The sequence below is a fragment of the Pinus tabuliformis genome, chromosome 9 (assembly GCF_031772625.1).
Source record: "Pinus tabuliformis cultivar Carrire ecotype Pingquan chromosome 9, CPIR1, whole genome shotgun sequence".
Lineage (NCBI taxonomy): Eukaryota > Viridiplantae > Streptophyta > Pinopsida > Pinales > Pinaceae > Pinus > Pinus tabuliformis.
In genome coordinates, this window is record NC_142307.1 from 767,634,309 (window position 1) to 767,642,090 (window position 7,782).

The following is a 7,782-nucleotide window of genomic DNA, read 5'->3' on the forward strand; positions in this document are numbered from 1 at the left end:
GTACATAGAAACAAACTTGGTGCAAGGAGTCGTAAGTGTATCTTCTTGGGGTATTCAAACACCTCCAAAGCATACCATCTCTATGATGAAGTTAATAATTTTTTTTTTTTGTATCTAGAGATGTAATCTCTCTTGAATCATCCAAAACTGACAATGTTGTTGAGCGGAAACTTGATCGCTTGGATAGATTTGCAAATGAAAAATCATTTCAAGAATTTGATAATCATATTCCACAGCTTGAAGGGGGGATTCCTATACTGGATCAACCTGTGGAATATTATTATGAAGCACTCTCTCCCCCACATGAAACTCCAACCACTGATGATACTTTGAGTGATGTGATTGACAGAATTGGGAGACTCAATCTTGATTCAGTCCCAAGTCAATCAACTGAGTAGCTTGGAGCATCTCAGAAAGGTACCCCAAAGTGGCTGACAAAGACAATTGAAATTGTTCATCCTGATGAGGTTGTAAAGACAGGAACATGAAATTCAACCCGGAAAAATGGAGGTGATGTAGATGACTCTGGTTCACCTGTTGATATGGATATTTCTTATGATTGTGAATTGAATTTGTCTACAGATTTTGAACCAACTTACTTCAAAGAAGTTGCTTCTCATGATGAATGGAAAGACGCAATGCAAAAGGAGTATGATGCCTTGATAAAGAATGGCACTTGGAAGTTGGTTGATCCTCCATTGGGAACCAAGCCAATTGGCTGCAAGTGGGTCTACAAGAACAAGTATAAAGATGATGGCTCACTTGAAAAGCACAAAGCCAGGCTTGTGGTAAAAGGTTTTGCACATAAGGAAGGGGTTGATTATGAGGAGACTTTTTCCCCCACAACAAAATGGGCTACCATTCAGACACTCTTTGCCCTAGTAGCTCAAAACGGTTAGAAAGTCCATTAAATGGATGTAAAAACTTCTTTCTTGAATGGAGATCTAAAAGAAAAAGTTTTTATGTCCTATCTTGAAGGATTTTATAAGAAAGGACATGAACATAAAGTATGCAAACTTGTGAAATCCTTGTAGGTCCGCAAGCAAGCACTGCGAGCTTGGTATGAAAAATTAATTGAGCGTCTTCTGAAACTCAATTTCAAATGTTATGATATTGATGATGCAAATTTGTTTGTCAAGAAAGTTGGCAAAACAGTTGTATATCTTGTGGTATATGTAGATGATATTTTGATGACAGGGAACAATGAGAGCTACATTGCATCCATAAAGAAGGAATTGAGGAAACGTTTTGAAATGACTGATTTGGCTATGTTCATTACTATCCTGGTATTAAAGTAACTCAACATCTGAAGTCCATATTCCTTTCAGAAAAGAAGTACATCGGAGATCTATTGAACATGTTTGGCATGGTTGAATGCAATCCTCTAACTACTCCAAAGGAACAAAACTTAAACCTCACATCCATTGAAAGAAAATAATTTTAGGATGCAACAAAGTATAGACAACTTGTAGGAAGTCTCAACTACCTGACTACTACCAGACCAGACATTTTTTTTGCTGTTGGAATCCTCTCCAGGTTTATGCAAAAGCCTTGTGAGGGGCATTGGTCTGCTGCAAAAAGAGTTCTAAAGTACTTGAAGGGAACTCAAGACTTTGGAATCAAGTATACACAGGTGGACGACTTCAACTTGATTGGGTACTCTGATTTAGATTTTGATGGAGACAAAGAAATTGGGATATCTACTTCTAGTTATGCTATGAGTATTAGATCAGAGGTTGTCTCCTAGAGATCACGCAAGCAATCAGTTCTAGCAGATTCCACAACAGAGGCAAAATATGTGGCAGCAGCTGAGGAAACAAAAGAAATTGTGTGGCTTGAGAAAATCTTGGAATATTTGTAGGTAAAAAAAGTACATTTGACTCCACTCATGATTGACAACACCTCTGCAATAAAGTTGGCCAAGAACCCAAAGTTCCATGATCAAACGAAGCAAATCAATACAAAATATCATCTAATTCGACATCATGTTGAGGCCAAGACAATCCATCTATGCCATTGTTCCACTAATGTTATGCTCTTAACCTGCAAAACGATACCCAAATACAGAATATGCGAAGAGAAGATACCCATAACACAGAACAACAATGATTTTATTATTTAGAGAGTAATGTTCACTTGCCTCTTCGAGGGGGCAACCTCCAATAGAGCAGAGCTCGATTACAAAATAAGACACGATACTCCTCGCAGGGAGTCTCTATCCTTTATATATGACTCATACATGCAATACCACGGATCAATACCGTGGGTTTTATTAATACCATCTATCTAATACTACGACCCATTTGCAACTAACTGTGGTCCCGTCATTAATTGCGGGTTAACCACTTACAATTATTAATATGGGCTTTATTGACTCTTGACTATGACGTGATCCCATTACATAAATAAGGGGGTTAGGGTGGGACCCTAACATGCCCTCCCCCTTAAGACTAGCCTTGTCCTCAAGGCTGAAGCTGCGGAAATTGCTGAAGAATAGTGGTTGGTTCCCAAGTTGCACCTTCCAGAGAGGTGTCTTTCCATTTGACGAGGACTTCCTTAATCATGCGGCCGCGCAGTTGCTTGTCTCGTGTGTCTAGGACCTGTTCGAGTTGAAGCCAGATGGACCCTTCTTCGTCCAATTCAGGTAGACTGGTCTGAATTCTGCAATTATTCCCAATCACTTTCTTGAGGCATGAGACATGGAAAACTGGATGGATTTTTGCAGTAGGTGGCAAGGCCAACTTGTAAGCCACTTCTCCAATGCGCTGAAGTACTTGATATGGTCCGTAGAATTTGGGAGATAGTTTCTGACACTCCTTGTCTTTGAGTGATGTTTGCTTATATGGTTGTAGCCATAAAAAGACCTGATCCCCTTCTTGAAATTGGCACTCTGAGTGATGCTGGTCTACCTGTTGCTTCATGTGGTTCTGAGCTTGATGAAGATTCTCTCTAAGATGGGCGAGCATGGTTGCGCGGTGTTGTAGGAGTTGATCCACTGCTTGTACTTTTGAGCACCCCTTGAGATACGAAGTAGGTGAAGGCGGGAGTTGACCATATACTGCTTCATAGGGAGTCATTTTGGTGGTGGCATGATAGTTGGTGTTATACCACCATTCAGCCAGAGGTAACCACTGTACCCAAAGGTGTTGCTTTTCTGAAGTGAAACACCTAAGGTAGGTTTCTAGACATTTGTTGACGGCTTCGGTTTGACCATCCGTTTGCGGATGATAGGAAGTACTGAGTTTTAGTTGAGTGCCTTGTATCCTGAAGAGTTCCTGCCAAAAATTACTGGTGAAGATCGGGTTGTGGTCAGACACAATAGAAGTGGGCATGCCATGCAATTTGAAGATCTGATCCATGAAAGATTAAGCGACCAAAGTTGGTGTAAACGGGTGGGGTAGGGCGCAGAAATGAGCATACTTCGACAGTCGGTCCACAACCACCATGATGACTAACTTGTTCCCTGACTTTGGAAGCCCTGTAATGAAATCCATAGAAACCTCCGTCCAAATTGATGCCAGAATGGGCAATGGTTGTAATGTGCCTGGTGTGTTGACGGTTTCCCTTTTGTGGCATTGACAGACATCGCATTCTGCTACGAAAGTAAGGATGTCCTTTTTCATGCCTGTCCAAAAAAATGATCTTCTGGTGCGAGCATACGTCTTCTGAATGCCCGAATGTCCTGCAATGGGAGATGAGTGCAATTCTGCCAAAATGCAACTTTTGAGGGTGGATGTTGGTGATATTACGACTCTGTCCCTGTAGCGAAGAATATCATCCTGCCACGAGTAGCCCTTGGTGGAATTTGGATCTACCTGCAATTGAGAAATGAGTTGGGAGAGCCTGGGGTGTGAAAACCATTCCGTGCGAGCCTCTTCAATCCATTCTGGAATGGGGAGGGAAATTGCTAGCAGGGTACTTTCCTCCTCAAATTGGCGAGATAATGCATCTGCTACACTATTGTCTTTCCCTTTCTTGTAAATGATCTCATAATCATATCCCAGCATTTTGGCGAGCCATTTATTTTGCTGTGGGGAGGATAGGCGTTGCTCCAAAAAATATTTAAGACTGTGATGATCTGTGCGGATTTGGAAACGTCGCCCCAATAAGTAAGGTCGCCAGGTCTCGACTGCATGTAAGATGGCCATTATTTCCTTCTCGTAGGTAGATTGGCCCAGATTCCTCCCACTTAGTTGTTGGCTTGTGAAGGCCAAAGGTCGCCCTTCCTGCATTAAGACCGCCCCAATACCTGTACAACATCATATTCAATGACAAAAGATTTGGTGAAGTCAGGTAGTGCTAAGACTGGAGTGGAACACATGGCATTTTTTAGAGATATAAAGGCCTATTGTGCTTCCTCATTCCAGACGAATGAATTTTTCTTTAGGAGTTGGGTGAGGGGCTTCGCTATGCGACCATAGTTGCAGAAAAATTTACGATAATAACCTGTGAGACCCAGAAATCCTCTCAAGCTCTTCAAGGTCTTAGTTTGAGGCCATTCCTGCATCGCCTGGATCTTTTTGGGTCCACCTTGACACCTTCACGCCCCACAATGTGGCCCAAATACTCAACTTCTGCCATGCCAAATGAACACTTGGACATCTTGACAAATAATTTATGCTTGTGGAGCAGTTGCAAGAGTAGATCTACATGCTGAAGATGTGCGGCCCAAGTGCAACTATAGATGAGGATGTCATCGAAGAAGACAAGGACAAATTTCCTGAGATATGGTTTGAGAATGTGGTTCATAAGGCTCTGAAAAGTAGAGGGGGCATTACAAAGACCAAATGGCATGACCAAGAACTCATAATGGCCTTCATGAGTTCTGAAAGAAGTCTTGGGAATGTCGCCTTCCTTCATGCGAATTTGGTGGTAGCCTAAGTGAACATCTAGCTTAGTGAAGAATTGAGCCCCATTGAGTTCATCCAGCAAATCTTCAACCACCGAGATGGGAAATTTATCTTTGACTGTCAACTTATTGAGGGCCCTGAAGTCGGGACACATCCGCCACTCCCCATCTTTCTTGAGCACCATGAACACTGGGGATGAATAAGGACTAATGCTGGGACGAATGACACCTGCTTCCAAAAGTTCCTTGATTATTTTTTCTATTTCATTCTTTTGGGTGAACGGATATCTGTATGGGCGCACATTTGGGGGTTGGGCCCCTGGAACCAAGGTGATGCTATGATCATGTTCCCCTCGCGAGGGTGGAAGCTCATGAGGCTTGTCAAAGACCGCAGATGGTTATTTAAAATCTGTTGCATCTCAGGATGAATTGGCAGAGGCTTGGTTTCGACTGCCTGGATGGCATTAAATTGAGCTACAACTCCATGATTGCCCTTTTTTAACAATTTTTCCATCCTATGCGAACTGATGATAGAGGGGGCTCCCGTCTGGAGTCCACGGAGGGTATGTGTGTAGTTGTTCTGCTTAAAACTCATATATAACTCCTGGAAATCCATTGTGATTGGCCCAAGAGTGCGGAGCCATTCAGCGCCGAGGACAATGTCGCAACCCCCCATGTGTATGGAAAACATGTGGGTTTTCAACTGATAATCCCCCATTTGAAGTTTGACATTTTCACAGCGGCCTTCACATTTCATTGTGCCTCCATCCACAATTTAGACTTGGAAGTTAGAAACTGCTCGTACAAAACAATGCACTGCTTCTGCGACTTTTTGATGGATGAAATTAAGTGTACTTCCACTATCAATCAAGACTACTACTGGGCGATGTTTAATAAAACCTCCGATTTTGAGAGTTTGAGGGGAAGAAATCCCTACCAAAGCATGCAACGAAATAACTGGTTCATCAGAGACATTGTCCTTTTGGTTGTCTTCTTCTAGCAGCTCATGTTCCTCAAGTGGTGGATCTTCCTCTGTTGAGCTGTAGTCAGTGGCATCAATTTGAAAAAATTTGGGCTCCTTGCATTTATGACATGGGGAGTATTTTTCATCATAGTAGTAACATAGGCCTTGCTTTCTTCTTTCAGCCATTTCCGCAGGTGACACCTTTTGGACCTTAAGTGTTTGAGTCGTGTTGTGAGCCTGTGGGGGGCGACCTTTAGCGGAGAAATTTGGGCGACTGTATTGGGCTGCTAATGCACGTTCCACATTACGAGCTACCTTGCAAGCCTCCGTCCATGTGGGAGGGTGGTGCAGTAGGACTTGGGCTTTGATAGCTTCTTTAAGACCGCTGATAAAACATTCCATGTAGAACACATCTGAGAGACCCCAAGTGCGGAAGGCTAAGGCTTCAAAAGCTGTAATATATTCATCCACTGTACCAGTCTGTCGGAGCTTAGTAAGACGACCCAAAAAAGAAGACTCCTAGTCAAAGCGGTCTTGAAGAGCTTTTGTGAATTTGGGCCAAGTCCTAAAAGGTCCATTGCAACATTGATGCCATTCCCACCATTGCCACCTTTCATTGTCCAAGTACATGCTCCCCACCATAAGCTGAGTCTCATCATCTAAGATGCGATTCAGATTGAAATACTGCTCCATTTGGGCTATCCATGCCGACGGGTGAGAACCATCAAATTTATGCATATCCAACTTGGGAGGTCGCTGACGGGGTTGTTGGTGGGTGTGCCAGACGTGAGGAGAGTGGCTAGACTCACCCTCATTGTGTCCATTGCCATTATACACCTCCTCGTGGGCTTGCTCCTTGCCCTTCTGGATCATGCCCTCGACCAGGCTATTTAGTCGGTTAAGCTGAACGTGGACGGTTTGCATGGATTCTTCAAGTTTGTCCATCCTTTCATTGGCCATCGCTTGAGCTCTAGTTTCTACCATACACCAACCTGATTTTTTTGGAAAGTTGGGACCGCCTAAAAAATTTTCACTAAGAATTGAATGGTACCACTGTGCTCAGCTCGTCGTCGTGATTTTTTTTTTTTTGAAAACTCCTAACGGAGTTTTACTCCTTCCTTATCAATACTGCAGTTGCCAATTCCTCAAAATGTCAATGCGGCCAAAAGTCCTGCGAAAATTATACCCCGGTATAGGAACCCTTCACAACGATTCCGATCTGGTGGATCTGAGATATCTGAATGGCGGATCGGATAGCTCTGGGCGGCGGAACAGACTGCTGCTGTGGATCTGATGGATCTAATAGATCGGAATGGCTGATCTGCGAACTCGAGATTGTGGGACTGATGTCTGCTGCTGCTGCACCCCTTTGCACAAGCGGATCTGGAAGAGATGATGTGTGATCCCCTGATAGAAAAGGGAACTATGGTATTGAGGAGTGTCAGGTGCTACAGATTGCAATATACATAAGGGTTTGGTAGTAGTACTCGGCCCAATGTTTCAGGGCTCTAACTAAGGAGGATCGACCGTACCCTTAGCCGTACAACCCGACTACCCTATCGTACGGGCGAGTAATCTCTCTGAGTGCTGTTCTCGGTGTACTGTAGCCGCAAGACGGCCGACGGTTTATTTATGGCGAGGTTTCAAGGGAGCCTAGGGGGCTTCCGATATACCCAGAGGGTACGTGGAAGACAGTCTGTGCGTGGTTCTGTCTAATGCGCTACTACTCGAAGGGGTACCCACAGGGGTTACAAGGGAGTCCAACAGACGTGACCACCTCTTGTATTTCCTGCGTGTATGCCTCCCCAAATCCGTAGGTTTATGCGCTCAACGACAAATCCCGTGGTTTAAAGACGCCGGAACACGTCTCTAGCCAATTTTTTTTTTTGCTAAGACTTGGAGATCCCACCAGCCATGGAAAGTGCTCTGATACCACTTGTTATGCTCTTAACCTGCAAAACGATACCCA